The sequence below is a fragment of the Mustela nivalis genome, assembly GCF_964662115.1.
Source record: "Mustela nivalis genome assembly, chromosome: 13".
NCBI lineage: Eukaryota > Metazoa > Chordata > Mammalia > Carnivora > Mustelidae > Mustela > Mustela nivalis.
In genome coordinates, this window is record NC_139032.1 from 39,820,674 (window position 1) to 39,844,737 (window position 24,064).

The 24,064-nt window shown below is 40.1% G+C and overlaps 1 protein-coding gene, 1 long non-coding RNA gene and 1 pseudogene across 13 annotated transcripts in view; 1 reads left to right on the forward strand and 2 right to left on the reverse strand.

Annotated features, from left to right (window-relative positions):
• Positions 1–1,701, reverse strand: part of MPDZ (multiple PDZ domain crumbs cell polarity complex component) — a 154,150-nt gene extending 152,449 nt beyond the window's left edge. For 4 of the 11 annotated variants that reach the window (XM_082696742.1, XM_082696745.1, XM_082696740.1 and 1 more), the window contains exon 1: positions 1,432–1,662. The gene's annotated coding sequence lies outside the window, so the exon portion shown is untranslated. Of the gene's footprint in view, positions 1–1,431 lie in introns of all 11 variants that reach the window. The other 7 variants (XM_082696736.1, XM_082696734.1, XM_082696741.1 and 4 more) reach the window with 4 other exon arrangements.
• Positions 829–16,310, forward strand: LOC309847030. The gene is made up of 2 exons (XR_014302269.1): positions 829–1,143; positions 16,060–16,310. It is a non-coding gene; the product is annotated as an uncharacterized lncRNA (long non-coding RNA).
• LOC309847213 (large ribosomal subunit protein eL15 pseudogene) lies at positions 12,940–15,275 on the reverse strand (annotated as a pseudogene). Its single transcript has 2 exons — positions 15,180–15,275; positions 12,940–13,606 (listed from the first exon to the last, which is right to left on the reverse strand). The product of its transcript is annotated as a large ribosomal subunit protein eL15 pseudogene (transcript).
• Positions 16,311–24,064: the final 7,754 nt, after the last annotated feature.

A 24,064-nucleotide genomic window follows, 5' to 3' on the forward strand; every position in this document is an offset into this window, starting at 1 on the left:
CATTGTTGTTTTCTGTTTACCTAAATTCTACCAGGTGCTAAAGTGTATATTAGATACGGTTGATTGAACCCTTTAAAAAAGCTCATTGTAATCACATATACCCAAAGTCAGCGGGTACCCCCAAGCCGCAAACCATCACCTCCTTAGTTTTTCAGTCGTGTTTTTTTTTTTTTTTTTTTAAATTCTGTTAAATGAGGAATGTCTACAGAAACACAAAAGGGATGTTTACACTACAGCTGTCCACCAAAGCTGGGCGACAGCATCTAGACCCTTTTCAGATTCTTCCCCTCGGACATCAAACGAACACGGTGAGTATTCTTTCTAGGCTGAAGTCAGGGTCCTTTTATCTGATGCTACCTAAGAAACACTAGCTGCCACCCGCACCCGCACCCCCCCCCCTCCCCACACGCAGCGCCCACGCTCGGGTTCTTCGCCAGCTGAGCAAGCTCTGCAAGCCCCACCCGCGGAGACGGATGGAGACGTCCAGCCGCCCCCGACTCGGCCCTGGCCACTGCGCAGCGGCGTCCACCCGTCCCCCCACCCCCGGCTGTCGCCCGGCCCCTCCTACGTTAGGCAGTCCCAGCTTGAATTTCCATGTGATCTGCGGTAAAGAACAGCCCGGCCTTTGTGCCTCTGCAAAGAACGCAAGCAAAAATTTACACCATCACCACCCCCGACACACACACACAACTCCCAAGACACAAAGCGTCTCCCGAACAGCGCTTCCCGAGGAACATCCGGCATCCTCCGGCTGCGAATCGCAGACAAAGACGCCCCATTGGCGCGGGGTAGTTGAAGAGGGTGGCTCGAGCCCACTGCTCCCACCATGGGGGACAGCGGATGAAAGGGCACAAGCGCCGCAGGGGATGGGGGGCGGGTACCAATTAGCGGCGCGCTGGGGGTCCGGCAGACGAGGCTAGAGACGCCAGTCGGGGAAGCTTTCTCCCCCGACCTATGCGTCCGGCACCGCGTAACTGTGGAGGGGGCGTCCGGCCCGGGGCGCGGCCACACCAGCGGCGAGCAACAGGCTCCTGAGTCCCGGAGCGCCTGGCCGCGCGCCAGGCCCGCGGTTCCTCTCCCCTGCACCATCCCAACGCCCCTCCGGGTGAAGAGAAAGAAAAAAAAACTTTTAAACCCTTTAGAGTAAACAAGGGCAAAGGGGCGGGGGGTGGGGGGGTCGAAAGGACTGGGACTAGCGCTCGGGGGCCATGCAAGTAGCATGGAAACTTCCAGATTCCATCCTTTCAAAGAGCCGGAGGAGCAGCGGCTTCCCGGTACCGCCCGGCCGCGCGGGGTGGGGCGAACGCACCCCGCCCGCCCGCCTGCCCCGCGCGCCGAGCCCCCAGCGTCCGCGCACCTTTCCGGCCGGCGCGCGCTCAGAGCGCGGGGACGCGCTCCGGCCTCCAGAGCCCGGGCCTCGGCGCCGCTTACCCGGCTAGCGGCTGCCGCCCCGGGCGGGAGCGCAGAGGGGGAGGAGGGCTGGGGAGCCGGGGTCGCCGGGGACTCGGGAGCCTCGCCTCGCTCCCGCTCGCCCTCTTCTCTGCTGAAGTAACGGCCCGGCGAGGAGCTTCGGAATAAACGCACACACTCACGCACGACCGAGAAACTTAATCCCGCCCGGCCGGCGGCGGCCCGACGCCAGCCTCGCGCTCCGCCGCGCCCCCTCCCCCCGCGCGCGCCGCACTTGCGCCGACCGGGGCTGCCAGCGAGGAGGTGGCGGCGGCGGGGCCGGGGCTGCCGGGGCTGCGTGACGCCTGCGGCCGGCGGGGCGGCGGGCGCGCCTCGGCCAATCAGGGGGCGCGGCCCAGCTGGCGGGTCTTGGATTTTAAACTAGATCCGCGGTGCCTGGGCCTAGGGTGCGAGCCTTGGGTCCTGGGAGGTAGCCTGGGGAAATACAGAGCGCCCCGTTAAATGGGAAAGTCCAATAACAAGGAATAATTATTTTGGCCAACTATGGCCCGTGCAGCTTGGGACATACTTATGCTGAAGAATTGTTCATTGTTTATCTGAAATTAGAATTTAACCTGGGCGGGGGGGGGGGGGGAGCGTGCGGGCTGTATTTTCCCCTTCTAAATCTGGCAACCTGTGGGAACTGGTAGCCTCTATTTCTAGTTTTGAGGACTTTTTTTTTTTTTTTTTTTTTTTTTTCAGTATGTGGACTGCCATGTAGATACCTTCTGTACTGGTAGCTTATTTGTGGTATGGGATGGTGATGAGAAGCATCAACTTTAATGAGGGGGCATGAGGAGTGGGGCCTTAGTAATCTCACATTCTAAGTAACTTTTAGAACATTAGTGTGCTTAGACATAGCCGATTAGAAAACAACAATAAACATGAAAGAAGGGTTAAAAATTGCATAGTGCCAGAGAAGTATATTCATTTCTGTTTTGTGCCATTTAAAATTGTGTTTCTGATACCCTCAGTTCCTGAGTCCCAGAAATCTTTTTCTACGGAAGAAAATAGCTTCCTCTTGCAATACATACATCTAATATTAGAGTATATACATCAAAGGATACTCGGAAATCCAACTTAAAATATTTAAAAGAATTTCTTTTACTATCGTGAATTAAAAGTTCTGATTTCTTTGGCAGACTTGTAAAATTTTTTGTCTACTAAAAAAAATGTATTTCTCCAATATTCAACAAATATTTCAGGGGAAATACAGTTTTTTTAAATATACAAGCCTCCAGAGAGAAGTTAATTCGAGCTGTTAAATGGACATTTTCAGAAAGCTTCAAAATAGATCAGTTGCCTGCAAATGACTGGGAGTGAATGAGCTAAAGAGCCCTGGTTGGAGAGAGTGTCCTCCGCCCAAGACCCATTGTGCTTTCTCAAACACAGACATCCGTGTAATTTTGCCTACGGGGAAATAAAAGCACTGACTAGATTTCTTTAGCATCTGGGGATATTCATCTCCTCTGGGTCTTTTGAAAATGAAAGTGAAGTTAGGATGAGGGGAAAACTCATCCCTTGTATCTTCAACACATCTCTGTCTTGTGTAACCTTTCAATCAGCACCCTCAGATCTCCCCATTAAGAGAGAGACAGAGAGAGGAAGGCAGGGAGGCAATAACATTACTCCCCAACCCATCTCTCCCCAGTTACATTTTCTCCTCTTTCCTTCTTAGTTAAATTTCTTGACATCGGCCACTTGTATCCGGTTTCCTGCCCCTGTCATTGCACTGAAAGGCTTTTGCTAGGCACCAATGATCTCCTTAACTAAACCCAGGGGATATGTTTCTCTCCATATATTCTCTGTCCTCTCCAGATGCATTCATACTATTGAACACTCTATTGAAGTGTTGCCCTCCTACACCCCATAATTCCATAAAATCACTCTCTCAGCTTTGCTCCTTCCTCTTAGGGAGTGGCCAGTGTGTGGGTTCTGAAACTTACAACAAATTGGGGCTCTGCTTTAAGAAAAGAAAAAGATATTTCTTTTGAAAACTTTTTGTAAATATGTGACCATATAAACACATTGCTACGACTCCTCCCAGGCAAGAGAAAGACTGGACTGAGAATCTTTTTTTTTTTTTTAAGTTGTATTTATTTAAGTAATCGCTATACCCCACCTGGGGCTCAATTCACAACCCTGAGATCAAGAGCCACAGGCTTTCCAACTGAGCCAGCCCCAGAGGAATACCCTGAATCTTAAGGTTCACTAGCTTCAAGGCAGATCTGCCTCTGACATCAGGCCTCTCTTCAATCTCCTTTGCCAACTGTCCTCCTCTCATCTTTAAATGCTAGAGTTCCTTGAGTAAGGTCCATGGCAGGGCCATTCACTGAGACACAGAACTGTGAAAGATGAGCACCACTGAGCAGAAATATCATGGTTCCATTTTGGATAATTTAAGTTTGAGTCAGGCAAGCAAGGAAGTCAAATAAGCACTCAGATATATAGAGAAATCTAGGTTGAAGATAGAATTGATGTGGTTTCAGCCAAAAATTCTTGAGACGTCACTGGTGCAAAATGGTGGCTTATTAAAGCACAGGGACTGGACCTGTGGGCAGAAGGACCTGCTGCTCTGGGGCTGTAAAGGGGTGGCTGATTATATATGATGGGGTTGGAGGAGTAAGGAAAAAAGGAGGTTTCAAAAGAACTTTCTTTCTTTTTTAAAGATTTTATTTCTTTGAAGAGAGATTGAGATCACAAGTAGGCAGAGCAGTAGACAGGGTGGGGGGGAGCAGACTCCCCATTGAGCAGAGAGCCCAATGCAGGGCTGGATCCCAGGACCCTGACACCATGACCAGAGCTGAAGGCAGAGGCTTAACCCACTGAGCCACCCAGGTGCCCCTCAAAAGAATTTTCATATGCTAAAGATACTTGCTAGATACCACAGGCCTTGCCATTGTCAAGTTAAGTTTGTGTGTCCCCTCTAGTAAGGCATTAACATTAAGATGGTTGGGAGATTCCTTGAAGAATGTCACACGTGTCCCACCCAGGAGTGGGGGTGGGGAAGGTTGCTGGGTGTCTGCTTATGCTTTGTCTTCAGCCAACCTTCTACTCCCCCATCAGAATTTTAGGAATCTTTGCCCAATCCATGATTAGCAGGAGGGGAAAATCAATTTACATAAGCAGGGCCAATAACTGAGATTACTCCGTGATTTCCACAAATTAGTATAAAAACATTATACTACACTCCCATTTTATCCTATGCTATGGCTTCACAGTATTTATCCTACCTTATAATTAGATATTTAGTTTTTTTTTTTAAGATTTTATTTATTTATTTGAGAGAGAGAGACAGTGAGAGAGAGCATGAGCAAGGAGAAGGTCAGAGAGTGAATCAGACTCCCCATGGAGCTGGGAGCCTGATGTGGGACTCGATCCCGGGACTCCGGGATCATGACCTGAGCCGAAGGCAGTCGTCCAACCAACTGAGCCACCCAGGCATCCCTAGATATTTAGTTTTATAATGACTTATGCAGTGGCTCTCTGCCCCTCTTAGACCACAAACTCCAGGAGAGCAGGGACCAAGACAGTCTCATCCTCAGGGCCCAGCAAAAGTTTTTGTAACTAGTTAGTCTTCAAATGGAATGGGATAAATATATGACTGGAATAAGGTACAGTTCACCAATAGAACGTTTGTGTTCTTGCCATAGACTCATCTCAAAGCATCCCATTTTGAGAGGATTCTCTTGCTGCTTAGAAATTCCAAAGGATTCCTCTTTGAATAGCAAAGCATTTCCTTTCGTCATCTTCCAAATCTGGTCATTCTCAATTGCAAAGGAAGTGCATGCATGAAATGCTAGCTGGTAGGAAAACACAGAACAATCCATAAGTAGGTACTACAGATGTTCTGAGGGTCTTAAAAGGTAAAATGACGTCTGTTCCATTGAATTACAGGGGAAAAGCCTCTAAGACTGAATGAGAGGAAAGTCTAAGGAATTTAAGTCTCTGATTTAATAGAATATATAAATGAGATTAAAACAAAGGATTCTACCTTGTTTAAAAAGACACTATTGCTCTGATCTCATTGAGCAAAGCAAATCCTACATGTCCACTTTATTTTTTTTAAGATTTTATTTATTTATTTATTTATTTGACAGAGAGAAAGAGCACAAGCAAGGGGAGCAGCAGGCAAAGGGAGAAGCAGGCTCCCCGCTGAGCAGGGAGCACAAGGCTCTGCTCCATGCAGAGCTCCAGGCAGGGCTTGATGTGGTGCTTATCCCAGGACCCTGGAATCATGACCTGAGCCAAGGCAGAGGCTTAACTGACTATGCCACCCAGGTGCCCCCTACATGCCCACTTTAAACAGTAGTGTATCAATGGACAAAAAGGCATCTTGTTTAGATTAATTCTTTCACAAAATTATCTAGCACTTGGGAATGATTTCACCTGGGTGCTTCCCCCTTTTGAAGTTAATCCTTATAGGTTATTGCTCTATTCTCTTCCTCATGTTCTAAGCCAGAGGGCCCAAGCTTTTCTAGAGGTAACAAGACAGTATGGTGTATTCCTCTGGTTTTTAAAAAACAAAAAGAAAGAAAGAAAGAAAAATTCAAGAGGTTTAAGTAAAATCTTACAAAGAAAGCTAAAATGGAAAGATAAAATAGAGCTGATCTTTTCTATGGGGTGGGTTGAAACTCACTCCAAAACCACAGATTAAGAATTCTTTCTAGTTCATGTTGGTCATGGTCTCTGGGATCTGAAGATGAAGGAATTAGCAACATTGTGTATACTCTAGCCGTATCTTCAGTAAGGCATTCGCTACAGAAATTTGTTTTTCTCAATTCTGAGTAACGTTGGGATCATGTTTGTAAGGAAAAAGATTTGGGGGACTTCCAGGATTGGTTTAAACTATTTTGTGTTATAATTCAACAAGTTCAAACATAAATACATAATATTATTTTCCATTTGTTGTTCCTCTGTAACTCTAAAACTGGTGAAAGGCCCAAGTTCTCTGCTCAAAACCTTTAATGTCTGCTAGAAAGATAGATCATGGAAATTCAGTTTTTGATCCACGAGGATCCAGAGGCAAGACTCTTAGTTGCCTTTGAAGCACACAATCTCTGTTCTACCTTCCTAACAGTGGAGAGCCTTGGTGTGGAAGAGAGGCAGTCCCATACTGGTAGGTGCACCAGCAAGGCTCCAGGGTCAAAGCTTCATATAAACCGAATCCTTTCCCAAGGACTAAGTGATGCTGGGGGAATTCTAATTGTGGGACAATGGACTATTTACAGACCTTAAGTAGATCCGACTCTTGTTAATGTTTCATTTAAGTGCCATGTAGGTAGCATGCTCGCCTCTTCCCCTGCCTAAGGGTTATCAGCTAAATAACAAATACCCATTTCTAATTTATTACAGTTTTCAGAATGATTTTTACCCTCTGTCTACTGGCTGACTGATTTTACAGTTTCAACTGGCCTCTAGTTTCTCAGATAAAAAGAATACTTTTTATCCCCCCAGTCTGTTTAATGTTAGAAAAAATAGACCATTTTAAACAATCTTTTAACTTTTTTTTTACCACTGAAAACAGACAATATTGAAAGAAGAGAATATGAAGAAGAAGTAAAGAATGTTAGGATAATGAATATATATGTGTCTAGGAGAGAAAGCCATTAGGAGGAGGGAATGGCTAAGAAAGAATCCCAGGCATGAGAAAAACGCAAAATTATGTCTATTTTGAGAACATGTAGAATAATCTGTCTCTCTTCATGTAACAACTGTTTATAGAAGAATGAGTCAGTGAAACCTACAGTGTGTCCAATTGGATCTCATCTCTCTAAGGAAGAAAGGAAGGTCATTGGGAGGTCATGACCATCTGACCTTGAGTTAATTTGCTTTTATACTCCCAGAATTCTGGTGCACTGAGGAAATCCTGGGTAAAAACTTAGGGACTAAGTTATTTTTGGGGTGGAATCCATCCAAACCCTGTTCTCGAATCTCTGACTCAAGTTCATGTAAGCTAGAATAACATTTTGGAATCTCTTTCCTACAAAATATGACATGTAAGTCAGTTGTCCAAATAAAGGTCAAGAAAAATAACCAATTGACAATAATGAGAAAATTTCTTCAAGGTGTCTCTATGTTCTATAAGAATAGAGAAAAGAAACTGAGTTTTTGAGATGACCGTTGTGTTGTTGGATCACATTTTACCTGAAGCCCACCCATCTCTTGAATTTCCAGTTAGATGAGCTAATAAATCGCCTTTAGTTCTTAAAGTAATTTGAATTAGGTTTTCTGCTATTTGCAACTAAATCATTTAAACTGATGAAATAGACATATTCAGCCATTCACGGTGAGCTAGGCAGGTACTTTCAGGTGTCAAGGAACACAATGAAATTACCTCACTTGGAGGGAGTTTGTTAAAGAATAGCTAGGATTATTGGGAAGTCGAGAGTCTCCATAGATAAGACAGATGGAAAAGTATGACATCTCTCTGGGTATACCACAAGCACACACAGAGAGAAACGGAAGGTCGATTCAGAGGATGCAGATCTCAAGACCAGGTTTCTTAAAGATTTTGCACTTTTATCATAATGATGATTCAGCAAAGCCCAGTTTCTATTTACCTTGTTTTCCTTCTGTCTCTAACAATAATTGTTTAAATTGGTTCCTAGAGAATCTCGTGATCCTTCATATTCTGGTTTATTTAACAAATGAGGCAGTGAACAGCTCTGTGTTCTATACACAGAGGAAGGTTAGTTAATTTACGGGCTTCACTTTTAAGGGAGCAGCATTATATTCAGGAGCCCCTAAATTCCAGAAAAAGAAGTCTTTGCTCAGACCATTGAATGTATTTAAAGAGGGTATTTTTAGGGTGTTTGAGAAATAGACTCCTCGTCACCAGGAGTTCTTTATGGAAATTGCCTGTGTGTGTGTGTGTCTGTGTGTGTGTCTGTCTGTCTGTCTGTCTGTCTATGTGTGTGTGTATGGTAGTGGTCATGGTGGTGATATCAGGCTGTTTTAATCCCCGTGTTTTGTACCTGAAATTTTGTTTTTACTTTTCCTTATACCTGATATTTCAAAGTTCCCAGCTTCCCTTTAGTTTTAGTAAATGGTTTAGTCCCCTCCATTGTTGTAATATTTTAGGCCCTAAGGCAGTGCTTCTTGGACTATCTGTGAAGAGTGAGGTTTTTTGGTTTTTGCTTTTAATTTCCAAAGTATCACTGATCAAGGCATTTAAAATTAATTACTAATGATTATATGCCTGAATGTTGGGTCAGTGTTATTGTAATAAAGATTTTTTTTTAAAATATTTAATTTTTTTTGTGGACCAGGCTGTCCACAAAGCAATTCTCCAGGACCTTGTTATTCCAACTATGGTCAATAATCTAGAGACATCTTCATCACTTTGGAGCTGGTGAGAAATGCAGAATCTCAGGCATCACCCCAGACTACTAAATCAGAATCTTTATTTTAACATGGTGTCGAGGTGATTTATATACACGTTAAAGATCTTAGAAAATTTCTAGTCTTTCATCTGTTTCTTGTCTTCCAGGAATGTTCTGTTATATCTTTACCTAAAAAGCCTTTTTTCTCCCCTCTTTCTTCTTTTTTTAGTGCTTTAGACTGCTGGCATCTTTCCTCACTCATGTCACTGATCAAATGTCCACCGCTGGAGAAGGCTTTTCAGGCTCTCCAGAATGATTCTTGACCCCTTCATTCTACCCCCCATCCCCGACATACTCAGCCCAGCTAGAATGTAAGCTTAATAAAAGCAGAGATCTGTCTCATTCCCTGTCCTTTATCCAGGGCTACTTCAGTGTCTGTTTGTGGGTACAACCAGGTGCTGCCTACACTTTTTGACTCTGCTTACTTCTGGCTCCTGTGACCTCATGTCTTGTGTTTATCACTTTCTCTGTTTATCATCTTTCTCTCTTGTAAAATAAAAAGGATGCTGACTTATATAACTAGAAAGTTCCAGAGTAAACGCAGTGGTCAGGCGCAGTTCCCTTACAGCTCTGGCCCTTTCTCTCCAATTCTTTCAGCTTTTCATCCAGTCTGATGGCTGGATGTCCACCACAGTCCCAGCTCCCGCGTTCCCATGGAGTGCTCCCCAGAGACCGTGCACTACAGCTGCTCTCTTTCACAGTAAAAAAAGATGCCCCCAAACCTCCAGCAACATTCCTCCAACATTCCTTAGACTGAATTGGATCACATGCTTCTTCTAAATATATATACACATATCGAGTGGCGTAATTACAAATGATGAAATGGATAGATCTTATGGGCACCTTTCATCAAGTTTTGACGACTATATGCATCCTTATAAACACTAACCAAACCAAGGTGTAGAATATTTCCATCCCCTTGGAAAGTTGCTTTGTGTCCTTTCCAGCCAATCAGATGAGTTATCAGTCCCCTGCTGAGCCATCGTGGAGTTGGAAGCCAAAAGAACAATCAGGGACACTGAACCCGTCTTTCTGTAAAATGTTGACATTTTATTCATCGTGAACATTAACTCTTAAGAAAATATTGCATTAAAATATGATTTATGCTAATTGCTAGCTGTTGTTGTTTGATGTTCTCTGTCTTAAAAACCAAGTGCCACACTCACCTTACTTGCATCTCTCTAGATGCTGCCCTGCAATTAAAGGACCTCTGCTTCTGTCTCTTTGTCTCTGTCTCTTTCTTAATATGATATCTGCATGTGATATCTCCACATGATGGTTTCAATATGGCTGACCTTTTCACATGATAGCCAGAGGCTTCCAGAGTAGGTGCCCAAGAGAAGCCAGCTCCCAGAGTAGATGCCCAAGAGAAGCCAGAGTAGGTGCCCTAGGGAAACTGTGTTTCTTACCTGATTTATCCATTGAGAGTCACCTAGGGCAACTTCTGCCATATTTCATTCACTGTAGCAGTCACGAGGAGAGAAGGCACAGACTCTCTCTCGGTAGGAACGTCTAAGAATTTGCATAAGGGTATTCTGGGAGGCTCCCAGTTGACTGAGCGGCTGGCTCTTGATTTTGGCTCAGATCATAATCTCAGGATCATAGGATCAAGCCCCACCATGGGCTCTGCTTACGGATCCTCTGTCTCCTCTCCCTTTGCCCCTCCCCAGCTTGTGCTTTCTCTCTCTCTCTCTCTTAAATAAATAAATCTTTAAAAAAAAATCTGTGGATATATTTTTAAGCCACCATGGATCCCACTGCTTTTATAGGCATTTTTTGGACAATAGTGAATAGCCCTTATTTTTTTAGTGTTAAAAACTCTTATTCCAATGAAATTTTTAAAAATTCATCTTCATTTCAATTTCAAGTGTCTCCTCTTTGCCCCCAAGTTTAATTGGATATTGTTGGTTTCATTCACTCTCTCCTCTCCATTCACTCACTTACTGCTATTTTTGGCCCATCTAAGCTTAGAACAAGAAGTTGGGGATAAGATGAAAAGGAACAAAATCATCCTTTTACTTGGCTAAATGTTGAAAAGATTCAGGTGTTTTGTTGTTTTTTGTTTTGTTTTGTTTTGTTTTTAATCTTCAGGGACAGATTACCAAAAGCCAACTCCCTCTTTTAAGGGGTGATTTAGTGAATTATTTCACTAAATAATTAGGAGAGGGAGGTGACCCCTCCCCCACTCTGGCTCCTTAGCCCTCTGTCCATTATGGGGATGATGTACATTCTTGTGACCTTGTAATACTCTCCTTCAGCTCCTGCTTTCCTGATACACCCTCACACAGCCTCTTTCTGCTAGGGTCCACTTATCCAAGCAGGCAGTTCTTTTAAGGGTTTTTTTTTTTTTCAAAATGGCACCAGATTCACTACATCCAAGTTGTCTTTATGGGTTTCAGAGAAACTTAGCAACTCAGTTGCTCCAACTCTGCATATTGGTCTTGGCCTTGCCATCAAGGCAATTCTAGATAACCTTTTATATCCAGACTTTTCTAGGGAAGAGTCAAACAGTGTTCTCTATGTTCCCCAAACTCCAGATGAGCCAGAACAAGTTTCTCTTATGATGTTTTTTTTTTTAGTTTAATAAACATTTATTCCTTAAATAAATGAGAGTTAAACAACCTCTACACACAAAATATATATGTGGTTTAGAATCTCTTTTGAGTGGAAAAGGAATTTAGATCTCAAGAGGTTTTGAGCCTTTTTCCAGAAATCATTTAACTAAGCTTAAGGCCCCTAAAAATATGTAAAAACTGGCTCAAGGAAACCAGCAATTGGATTTTGAAATCAAACCATGGATTAAGTTAGCGAACTTAAAATTGGGGCAATTCCTCTCCCATAGTTCCTACACACCCAAATTCACCCTAGAAAACAAAACCCTCATCTACTGGAAGACAAAATGGACACAGAATAGTGGTATACTTAACATCAAGGTGGGCCCAATTGATGGACTGGCAAAGATTTTGAGGTGTTTGAGTTAAGGATGAGAAAAGTGACTGGGGATAACACATGTAAGGATTATATTGAAAACTATAGACTTGTAATGATACCAACTACATGACTTTTCTCAGTAGCCTATGGGAATGTTTAAGTGGGTTGACCCAAGATGACTTAGGACTTGGAATGAGCAATGAGGTACATTTAAAGCCAACCCATTTTTTTCTCCTGAGGTGGCTAGTGGATTCATAATGGTCACAAAGACCATGGATAAAGTATTTAAGTTTCTAATCAAAGCCAACTTTAATTTTTCATCCTCACACTTGAAAGATTATCTGAGGGCCACCAGTTTCCCAATTCTAGCACTAATTACTAGCTTATGTATCTTAGTCTTCTCATTTACCTAATGTTCAATTTCCATCAGTTTTCATAGAGACTATTAACTAACCACTTTACAGGAAATTCAGGATTCTACAGATCCTGTGGAGTCACGGGATACAACCAGGAGACTCCACATTTTATGTTAATTTCAACAGTACTGTGGAGACCAAGGCAATTTTGCTTTGAGTAAGCAGGATGTATTTTCCTTTTTAAGAGAACCCTCCTGTAACAGGTAGTTTTATTCAATTCTCTTAAAAAATTGGTGGGATTCTTTTTAAGTATTCTTTCCAAAGCAACAGTTACACAGTTGGAATATTGGATTCAATATAAAAATGTGGTTCCTGGTTAATGCAGTTTACGTATGATCATGATTAAACATTAGGATAGTCTTCACATTTCCAAGCAAGATCCAGTTTAAAAATCTTCTTCTTTCCAAACCCCTAATAACAGCCATTTGAGAGTAAACCAGAGCATTACATCACTCCAATAAGCTGTAGGTTTCATTACATGCACCAACAAATCTACATGGCTAGCTTATGCATTCCACTTTTACAGAATTTATTTTATACCTATTATACCAAACAGTTTTTAAACACGGACATATAAACTCCCTAATAAGATAAAGCAAAGACAAAAGTGTTTATCTTATTAGAAACAAGATACACCATTACTTACAGTCTTCAAACATTATTGCACTTTAACTTTCATAATTTGACAATGCATTCATGGAACAATCTGCAGACAACTAAATTTAACAGACAAATTAAAGAAGACTTTAAAGCAGACATGACTGTCCTGATTGGTTATTAGGTAAGGATTTTACAAACATTACTTTGATTAGCGGTAACGGTGGAGCTGGAGAGTATTGCGTCTTCTCCACGCTGCTGGGCAAGAACCACCAACAGTGTGGTGGAACTCATGACCCTTTCCAAGGCCATGACTCTTTCGGCCTGCAGGCGTCAGCCCTAGCATCTCCCTGCGCTTGTGGACTGGTCTGGTGATCCACTGGCTGTCAGGATTTTTTCTGATAGCTTTATGGAATGGATCAATGAGAATAACCTCAAAGAGTTTGTATGCGGAATCTTCACCAACCCAGTAAGAATTCAAGACTCTTAGAGCCCCACAGTGACGTCCAGCTCGCTCTCTCCAACAGACAATGCTTCGTGCAAACTTTAGCCGATTAACACCATGATGGACAGGCTTGCCGTAGATAGCACCCTTAGGAACTGGGCGTTTGCGGCCACCACGACGCCCATGAATCCGATATATGACATAACCTTGCCTGGCCTTGTAGCCCAGCCTGCGTGCTTTATCCGGTGGGTTGGGTGGGGAGCCTTGTGGAGCGCAGAGAGCTGGCAGTACTGCCAGCAGCGCACGTAGAGAAGAAAGCACATTACCGTGGACTGCTTCTTCCTCCATAGTTACTGGATGTACTTGTAAGTGCCGATCTTGGCCTACCTTTGAGCTGATGGCTGCCGCCCGACAGAAAGGTCTTACCATGCTCTATTTTAATAGCTGCACCAGGTAAAACCCGAGTTTTACAGCTCAGCAGGCAGCCAGGCTGGGTGATGAAAGTACTTCCTCTCTATCAGTCAAATCAGACTTGGTGAGTGATTCTCTTGAAGTTCCCTTGAAGAAGCAAGATTCTGCCACTATGAGGGGCGGTAGAAAAACATAGTACGCTCTCCCAACTGTGCAGTTGTCTCCAAAGGAAGCCTCACTCTGAAGACAATGTTTGAAATTCTACTCTATTTTAATGTAGCCTGAATGGGTGCCAGGATCCATGTTGTGTTTCTGAGTAAGCTCATGGGCATGTGTCTGTTTCTCTGTTTAGAATATGTGGAGGAAATATCCCTTGGGTCCTGAGATTTAGGACTTCATCAAAGCTTCAAGACAACAAGAAATGCCCCAACTGGTATCACTAACATTCTGTTAAATTTTTTTTAACTTTTTTGTTTGTTTGTTTATTTTGTTTTGTTTTAAAGTTAGCTCTGCATCCAGTGTGGGGCTTAAACTCAGACTCTGAGATCTAGAGTCACATGCTCTACTTGACTGAGGACTGAGCCAGCCAGGCAGCCCAACACTTCTGGATTGTATATTAAAGTAACATATTATAGTGCCTGTTCCTGGATCATGTCCCATCTGTCTCATTTCTTGCATTAATATCACATTGTTTTAATTGTTATTGCTTTGTAATATGTTGTAATAACTGGTGGCCCCTTACTACTTTTTTCTCAAAGTTCTCATAGCTTTTCTTAACTAATAGAAAAATTACTTAATTATATACTTCAATTTAAGGAAATTAAGAACATTAGAAAATCCAAAGTTAATCCAAATGGAATTTGTAGTGTATTTTTTCTTCGGTTATTTGTTTTTTTTTTTTTTACAGGTAGCAACATTTGCAGATTTATGGAATCTGTATTTTAGAGGCAAATACATCAGTAATAACAGTGGTGGCATTGAGATGTGTTTCTTTCCATGACATTCCATGCAATCAGTTAGCCAGAGGCCACCTATCAACCTACTTTATGATGAGGTGTTAAGTGAGTGATCAAGTTATATAAAGTGTAGGATTCAAATTATTCATGGGCTAAATAATTCACCTTTGAAAGGTCTTGTATTTTTGCAAGAGAATTACATATTTAATGAACACAGAGATTATATCTTCTTTTAAAAAATGCATGAAATTAAAACATGGTGTATTCCTGGTAACCTTAGTTAAGTAACCTGATTGCAAAATTGAAAAGAGGAAGATGGGAGGAGTCTCGGTGGCTCAGTTGGTTACGTATTTACCTTAAGCTCAGGTCTTGATACCAGAGTCCCAGGATCAAGCCTGGCTTTGGGCACCCTGCTCAGCGGGGAATATGCTTCTCCCTCTGTCTCACCCCTGCACTTGTGCACACACCTATGCTCTCACCCCCTTCTTCCTCTACACAAACCCAAATAGATAAATAAAATCTTAAAAAAGAAAAAGAAAAAGGAGAAGGTGAAAAATTTGATAAGAGCATACTAACACATCAGCAATACACTTTCAGGGGAATATTTGAGTTTCTGTTTTGGAGGGCTCTGCCTCATCACAATAGTATCTGAATTTTGGCTCTTTATCTCTGTGATACATGCCATGGTCGTTATGAACTAGTTCAATTTATTGAGAAGCTCTAGTATACTCAAAAAGTATGGGTTTGTTTATATGACAGCAGTTCAATTTTGAGGCTTTTCTCTTTTACCTTGTTGCAGTTATATTCCAGGTTGCATAAATGATAATATGTGAAGACTGAGTTACATGAATAATATTTAGTAGAATATTTATCATATATAGTGTAAGATAAAATTTATCCAAACTTAAAGTTCTGAGGCAATGAGGGGAAGCAGTGAGCCCACCATAAAGAGCTGACTACAGACATGGGGGTGGTATGTGCATCAGAACTGCTCAGGAACCCCATGACATATCTCCTAATACCTACACATGCTATTTACAAGGACCCTCCTATCAACACTTTCCTACACCACCAGTGTTGCAGCGGACACCACTATCAAACCAGCCTCACCATCAACTCTGCTATCCCACATTTCTATCATTAACCCTAGCACCACTCCCACAACCACAAACATCCTGCATGACCTCCTGGTTTGGAGAGTGACCATGTGTCTGGACAGAAACTGAATGGCATTCTGTGCACACACACGCACAATGTGGACTGGGCTTATGCACCGCAAAAATCAAATCCTGGAATATTTCCTTTCCCCTCTGTGAAAACAAAGAAACAAATGAAACTGGCTAGAATTTATTTTTGCTGAGCTTCTCCAACCTGTTTTTTTATTTTGTTTTGTTTTGTTTTGTTTTTACTTTCTTTTCTAGATATCTTCTTGCTTTTTGACCCATTTTGATGTAGTGTTTCTCTTCCAGGTCCAGCATCTCTGCAGAGTGATATGTGATCATAGAAAACTCCCAACTCTGACCTGCCCACCAAAATTACACTTGGAATTATTGTACTGCCGTTTTTATCCAACTGCCCTGATTTGACCTCATTCAGATCCAACAAAAATTCACGGAGAATGTCTTCTTCCTGAAGTTTTCTCTTCTCTTCAATTTCATGTAATTCTTCTTTCTTGATCATTTAAATTTTTTTCTATTAAAAAAATGTTGAAAATTTTTAATTATTCTCCACCACTATAGTTTTTCTTTCTAGAGATCAGTGTCTCCAAAACCTTTTGATCAAAACAAGCCATTTCCATATCAAAGTGACTATACTTCAAAATTTTGACTTTTTGGCTATAGCTCCTTACCAAAGTAAATTTTAAATTTATACATTTTGTCATCACTTGGATTCCCTGGGAAGTGTGAAGTTATTGGGAAATACCCTAGAGAACAACTCTTAGGTAAGGGGATCATAAAAGTAGTAGGACCAGGAAAAGGGAGGTGTTGAAAGTTACAGCCTCACGACAAAGCCCCCAGCAGATCCTATGGGTATTCCAGAACTGAGATGTTCCTTAGAGTTGTTCCACCTTAAAGAACATGGTCTGGCTTTTTTTAAGACTATGAAATTTGCCTAACTTATTAAACATCTTTCCCAAATACTGTTTCAACAACATCGTCCTTACCTAGATCTTTGTAGACTTTGCTTAAACAATTTCTTTTTACAGATATTTTTCCAATTCTATAATTGCTTTTTATATAAAATTTAATTATGTTGAGGGAGTTTTGCCCACCTCTCCTTCTCTCCACATACAAGGCTGCAGTATTAAAAAAAAAAAAATGCAGTGCTGATTACAGCAAGATCAGGGTGCAGTCAGCACATCAAAGTATTCTCAAGTGAAAGGAGACAAAGGCATGACTGACTCAAGCCTAGGAAAGCAAGTACAAAGGTCAAGTCTAAAGGCAGAAACAGGGTAACTAACCAACAGGAAAGGTAGTTGGGTATCTGGATCAGGACAGAAACTGGAGCAGGGAAGAAACTGGAGCAGTGCAAGACTAGGACAAAAACAAAGCCGTTGCTACAAACAGCACCCGATGACCACAGCTTGCCTTTGTCGGTCATTTGGTCCTGAGTATGTAGTGAATGAAGTGGTCAGTATGGCTTAAAAGGACACAAAGAAGGAGACATCTTAATATCTGGGTTTATTTCAAGAGAAATGAATCATGAAGAAATAGAAAATCTGGACAGACTAGTTACTAGTAACAAGGTTACACTGATAATTAAAAATCTCCCAACAAACAAAAGTCCAGGACCAGATAGCTTCACTGGCGAATTCTACCAAACATTTAAAGAATTAATACTTATCCTTCTCAAACTCTTCCAAAAAATAGAAGAGGAGACACTTCCAAACATTTTAGGAGGCCAACATTACTCTGATACCAAAACCAGACAAGGACACCGCAAGAAAAGTAAATTACAGGCCAATATCCCTGATGCATACAGATGCAAAAATCCTCACAAAATGCAAATGAAAATTATCAAACCAGATTCAACAGTACATTAAACGGATCACATACCTTGACCAAGTGGGATTTAGTCAAGGATGCAAGGATGGTTCAACATGTGCAAATCAGTCAATGGATATTTATCACATTATATATAAAGTAATATTTTATATATATAAAATATATGTTTTATATATATTATCACATTATATTAGTCAATGGATATACCACATTAACAAAATAAAGGATAAAAATCATATCATCATCTCGATAAATACAGAAAAAAGCATTTGACAAAATTCAACATCTATTTATGTTAAAAACTCTCCAGAAAGTGGGTATAGAGAGAATATACCTCAACAAAATAAAGACCATAATAAGCCTAGAGCTAATATCATAATCAATAGTGAAAAGCTGAACTGAAATAAAAAATAAGACAAGGATGCCCACTTCTACCATTTTTATTCAATGTAGTCTAGCTAGATCAATTAGGCAAGAAAAAGAAATTAAAGCCATCCAAATCAAAAAGGAAGAAGTAAAACTCACTATTTGCAGGTGACATGATATTATATATAGAAAGACCTAAAAAGACTCCAACAATAAAACAAAACTAAACAAGATTGTAAGAGCTAATAAGTCAATTCAGGAAAGTTGCAGAATACAAAATTCATGTAGAAAAATCAGTTGTAGTTTTATATATCAATAAAGTACAGAAAGAGAAATTAAGAAAACAATCCTATTTGCAATCGCATAAAAAAAATACTTGGTAATACGTTTACCATGAAGATGAAAGGCTGAAAACTATAAAACATTGATGAAAAAGGAGAAGATACAAATAAATGGAAAGATATTCCATGCTCATGAATTAGAAGAATCAATATTGTTAAAATGTCCATACTACCCCAAACAATCTACGTACTCACAATTTCTATGAAATATTTGCTATTTCTATCAAAATTCCAATGATATTTTTCACAGAAATAGAACACACAATCTTAAAATTTGTATGGAACCACAGAAGATGCATTTTTTACCTATCTTGGAAAGCAGCACTTTTCAGGCTCCCTGGCCAACTGGCTTCCAGCTCAATTCCACAAAAAGACAGAAAAAAAAGGGAGAAATCTGTTTTTAACCACTTTGCTTTGGGCAGGCCGTAGCAATGTCTTGTTCCTTGGAGATTTCTGCTCCCTCTGGATTGATTCATAAGCCTCCATTCACCCAGGTCTTGAGTTCTGGTAAATTTGCATTATCCCTTTGTTCCTTAATTCCTTACTGAGGGCACTGTAAGCTTCCTACTGTAGCTACTATCTGGGAGGTCTCACCATTCCCTCTTGGGTTTTTCTCTCTTTACAATACATTTGTAGGTCATTTCTCATGCTAAGTTCCTTTTATTAAACTACCTGGCATAGGTGATATTTTCCTGCCTGAACCTTAATACACCCACTAATTTTTCTGTCCCCTTGAACAAAATGAGGATTGCACTGACTTCTAAGGTCCTTTCATCTCTTTTATTGAGGATTATGTCCTACTACACTTTCCCTGTAATCTTGCACATCTTTTTATTCATTCATTCATTCATTCATTTATTCAGCTAATATTTATTGTGCTATTGCCAAGTGCTAGGCACTGGTCTAGGTGCCGAGAATACAAACAAGAGTAAAAAAATTAAAGTCTTGATATCATAGAGCTTGCATCCTACTGTGAGATAGGAGAAGAAATTGTCCCTCTTTGATGAGGACTGAGAAGGTTTCCAGATGTAGGACTTTTAGCCCTAAAATTGGAAAAATCCCAGGCATTTTGATACATGACCATCGTTCTGTGAGGATATAGATAAAGAAACATATAAGTATTTTTTAAAATCTCAGGTAGTCATAAATGCAATGAGGAAAAATCAAGCAGGACGGGAAGAAAGGAATGACAGATGTTGATGAGTTCTCTGTTTGATGGTGTGGTCTAGAAGACATTTGGGATGAAATGACATTGATCAGAGACCTGAATAACTTAAGGAAACAAATATTACAGATACCCAGGTTGAGAGACTAGCCAAAGGAAAGGCCCTAAAACTGAAACATATTTGACAAATGCATCAGTCGTGGTTCCAGTAGGAAACAGAGGGCATCGATAAATAAACAATGGTCAGTCAGTAGGAATGCCTTGAAGGTTAGAGAAACTAAGTCAGTGAGACTGGGTACGTGAAAAGATGCCATTCCGATTTCTCCAAGATGCTAAGCTCTGCTCACCTCAAAGACATCATCCTAACAATCCCCTTCCACAAAATAAATGAAAAATAAATGCATGAAAAATTTCTTATCCCAAACTGAAGAACTCATGAATCTTGGGGGAAGGAGTATCTTCTACATATTTACCATAAGTATCCAAGTTCCATTTGCAACCTAGCCAGAACACTAGATTAGAATAAAATACCTCCCTTTAATACCTTAGAATATATTGGGTTATTTAAAGCTTCATTAAAATAAAATTTACATATATAATTGAAATGTCACAAAATACTTACGGTAAGATTATATGACAGAGATTACTCATTTAATGTACAATTTTATTCTCCTTTTCCTCCGTAGTGAAGGAATCCTGAATCTTTTCAGGGTGGTAATGTATGTTGGGAGAGGCATGGACCCTGAGCATGCCTGCATTTTCTTGTTGGGTATGCCAAGGATGCAAGGTCCTGACTACTCTTGACCCAGACCATTATCCAAGGTTGTTTTTCCACAAGTAAGACCAAGAGTAGGTTTGCTTACTACTTGCTATAAAATGTTGTGTTTCCCCAGACTCAGTGCTCTTCTTCTGTAACGCAACTCATTGCATGTACAGGCTGTCATCCAAGCACATGGCATCATTCCCATGGGACCAAGGGGCCAAGGTAATCTACACAAATATGCTCTGTAATGATTAATAAAGACTCAAGAGTCTCTTGAATTCTGTCAGCATCCATAAAATAGTAACAGGATAATGTAATAGCTTGTAAGTTAGATAAAGTCAAATTCCAGATTTGACTTGTGGAAAAGTATTTTGCAGATAGATATGACCAGGTATTTGAATTCTGGCAAGGAATCTGTAAGTGGAAATTACTGGGAAGAATTTGTGCAACGTTTCCCTAAAGAGAGATAGAAGCAAGAGCGTTCTTTCGTTGTTGTTGTTGTTTTGTTGTTGTTCTTTATCTCCTCTTCCTTTCTATTGTTGGAATAAAGTAAGATGAGTGGATATCCAGCAGCCGTGCTGGGTCGTGCAGTGACCTTGAGTATAGAAGCCTATACCAAGGATGACAGAGCAGAGAGATAGAAGAATCCCAGTTCCCTGTTGACCTATGTGGAATTTTTATACTGATTTTTGCCTACTTGTCTAGATGATTATATTTGGTGAGAGAATAAACTGTTATGTCTTCAATTATAGTACTTGGGGGTCCCCTACTTTCAAAATTATTAAATAGTTTTTATATATTATGAACACCTAGTAAATGAGATACCAGTGGTTTTAAGTATCTCAAAAGCATAAGAAATTTCTGAGAAGTGTGTCATAGACCTGTCTGAGAAAAAAAAAAAAAAAAGATCAGTAGAATTAGGAGTCAGAGAGTCTGTTGGGCAGGGTGCTGGGTCCCTCCTCCATCATTTTAACTAGAGAGGACTTATTTTTAATCTGGTCTTCTGAGTAACTTTTATTTGAAGAAAGACTCCACCTCTGTAAAAAAGTTTAGAAACTACTGTGGTAGTGAAAGTTTATAAAACAACATCCATGTAATTATGTGAACTTGAAATTAGAAAACTTTATCTTAAGTTTACTATTTGGAATTCATTTGATATTTTATAATTGTATTTGTAAGAATAGAAAATTAGTTTTAGTTGTGATGGAATGTGTTTTGGCAATCCTCGTGCATGGATTTCCATTTGTAAGTAATTTTAAAAGGTTATATTCTTCCCTGAGCACACATTTTCAAGTACCTATTATTACTATTCTACTTTATGCATTAGTGTCTTGGGGATGAATATGGCCCTTAATGTAGAACCTGGGATTACAATGTTATCATTTTTGAATTTTTTTTTTAACAACTGCTAAGAGGGCTCTGCAATTACAACACATTAAATACTTCTACTATTGCTCAAAATAATCTTATAACAACTGCTTCAGCTTTTACCATAGGAAACACAGGAAAACTTTGATAAAATACATAGCAGCCTAAACAAACAAAAGAATTTTCAGATGCTAGCTAAGTGAAACAAAATATGTTTTGTTCTATTTTATTTAAAAATAGTCATATACTTATTTACTTTGAATTCAGTTCTAATATGATTGAGAAATGGGAAGCAATGACACAACATACTAGTTAGTTTTGAATTGAAAGCACCAAAATGTCTTTTGAGTAGTAAATGCTTTTCTTTTTAAAAATATTTATTTATTTATTTATTGAGTAGTAATGTTTTTCAAAATTACAATGATTTTTTAAAAGTTTACCTAATAAAATCCTTCAGAAACAATAATGCTCTTTCTTAGCTAAGGAGATATCAGAAAGGATGTTTTTATGAACCATTTACAATGGCTCCATTTCCTTCCAGTAAAGGAAGATTTTATACCACAAAAATCCAGAATCAGCAACTGATTAAGGCTGAATAGGACACTAAGCAGAGGTCTATCCAAAATGTTTAACAACTGGTATGGCCTGGGCCCTGGGAAACAAGGGGGAAGAGACTCCCCTTCTTTATTGGAGAAGTTTGAAAGTCACATGATATAAGTCATGTGATACAGAGTGATGTTCGTGACAATTTTTTTTTTTTTTTAAGATTTTGCTTATTTACTTGACAGAGAGAGAAAGATCACAAGTAGGCAGAGCAGCAGGCAGTTATGTGTGTGTGTAGGGGGGAAGCAGGCTCCCGGCTGAGCAGAGAGCCCGATGCAGGGCTCCATCTCAGGACCCTGAGATCATGACCTGAGCTGAAGGCAGAGGCTTAACCCACTGAGCCACCCAGGCACCCCTGTTTGTGACAATCTTCAGAAACAATCAGTTGCAATTTTCTTCTTATCTCTGGGTGGCTTGTATCAGAGAGTTAGAAGACTTTCACAAGGAGATTAGGAGGAAAAAACAAATATTTTTTTCTTTTGTGGAAATATTAGGTACTCCTAAGTTTCTACTTAAGCTATAGTAAGGTGCTCTGGAAAGTTCTAAGTACTCCCCAGACATAGTCCCTAGAGTCAGTAAAAATCAATGGACCACAGCAGAATCTGTGACTGAATTCTGGTATCTTAGATTAGGTGTTAGAAATGGAGGCATGTAGGAACCCTTCTCATGTGAACCCTGTGACTCATCTGCCATCTCTCTGGTGTCAGCTACAGGAGGTTCTACTATCTTTCTAAGGAAACCACTCCAGTTATAGAACATATCATCGGTAAAGACTTGTAACTACAAAATGAATTTAATCAGATCAATCTTTCTCTTACCTGTAAACAAATATAGTTAGTAACTATTATGGAAGAAAAGATTCCATTTATAAAATCAATAGAATAAAAAAAAACTTAGAATAAACTTCTCAAAACATAAAACACACATTGAAGAGACTATGTTACTCAATGTACACAGAAAAGACTCAAGTAAATGGAGAATTATGCTTTGTATGTTGGACAAGAAGACTGAGCAGAATGTCAGTTCTCTTACATTAATCCAGAATTTAAATGTAATTCTAATAAAGATATGCATAGAAATTTTTAGGGGGGAAATGACCCAATAATTCAAATGCATTTATAGAAGGACAAACGTATGGACCTTTTAATTAAAGATGGTTGGTTAAAAAAAATACTATTTCCCTCTGCTACTGAGCCCTGCTTAAATGAGAATAAATGGATATGACCGTATAAAATGGAGTCATAGATTAACAAGGATAAAATATTGGGAAAGGAATCCACAGTAACAAATTCATAATGGTGGAAAGAGATGGATAAGCTACAAAACCACTCGATTTGCATTGCAGAGTTGGGAATTGATGGTGCCAGGTACTTCCAGAAGTGAGAGTAAAAGGAACAAAAAATAGTAGATTGAAAGTATCTTTAAGCAGAAGTAGGTGCTAAGATTCTCTAACCCATTCCTCACACACAGATTGTTGCGTTTTTTTCAATCATGACAAGACTGAGGGTTCATTCTTTGTGATAAGTAACACCATAGGTCTTTGCCCTGGGGAATATTGAGCACAGCTGAGGGCCAGTGTACTGTATTGAAAATCAGGAATGTTGAATATGAAGGGTGAGAAGGTAATTGATAATGCCCAATAAATAGTCTCCTCTTCAATTTAGCTCACAGAGCAATAGCAACCTGACCACACTCTTTTAAGCATGGCATTAGAACATTCTTTATCAATGAATCCAACAAGCAAAGATGAAATTCCTAAAGGTATTGATATGAGATGCTCCCTAAAATTATCTTTTTAAATAATAAAAGTTAAAAAAAAAAGGTTAGATTCTCCAGGAACTAGACTCTGAAATAGAGATTAGC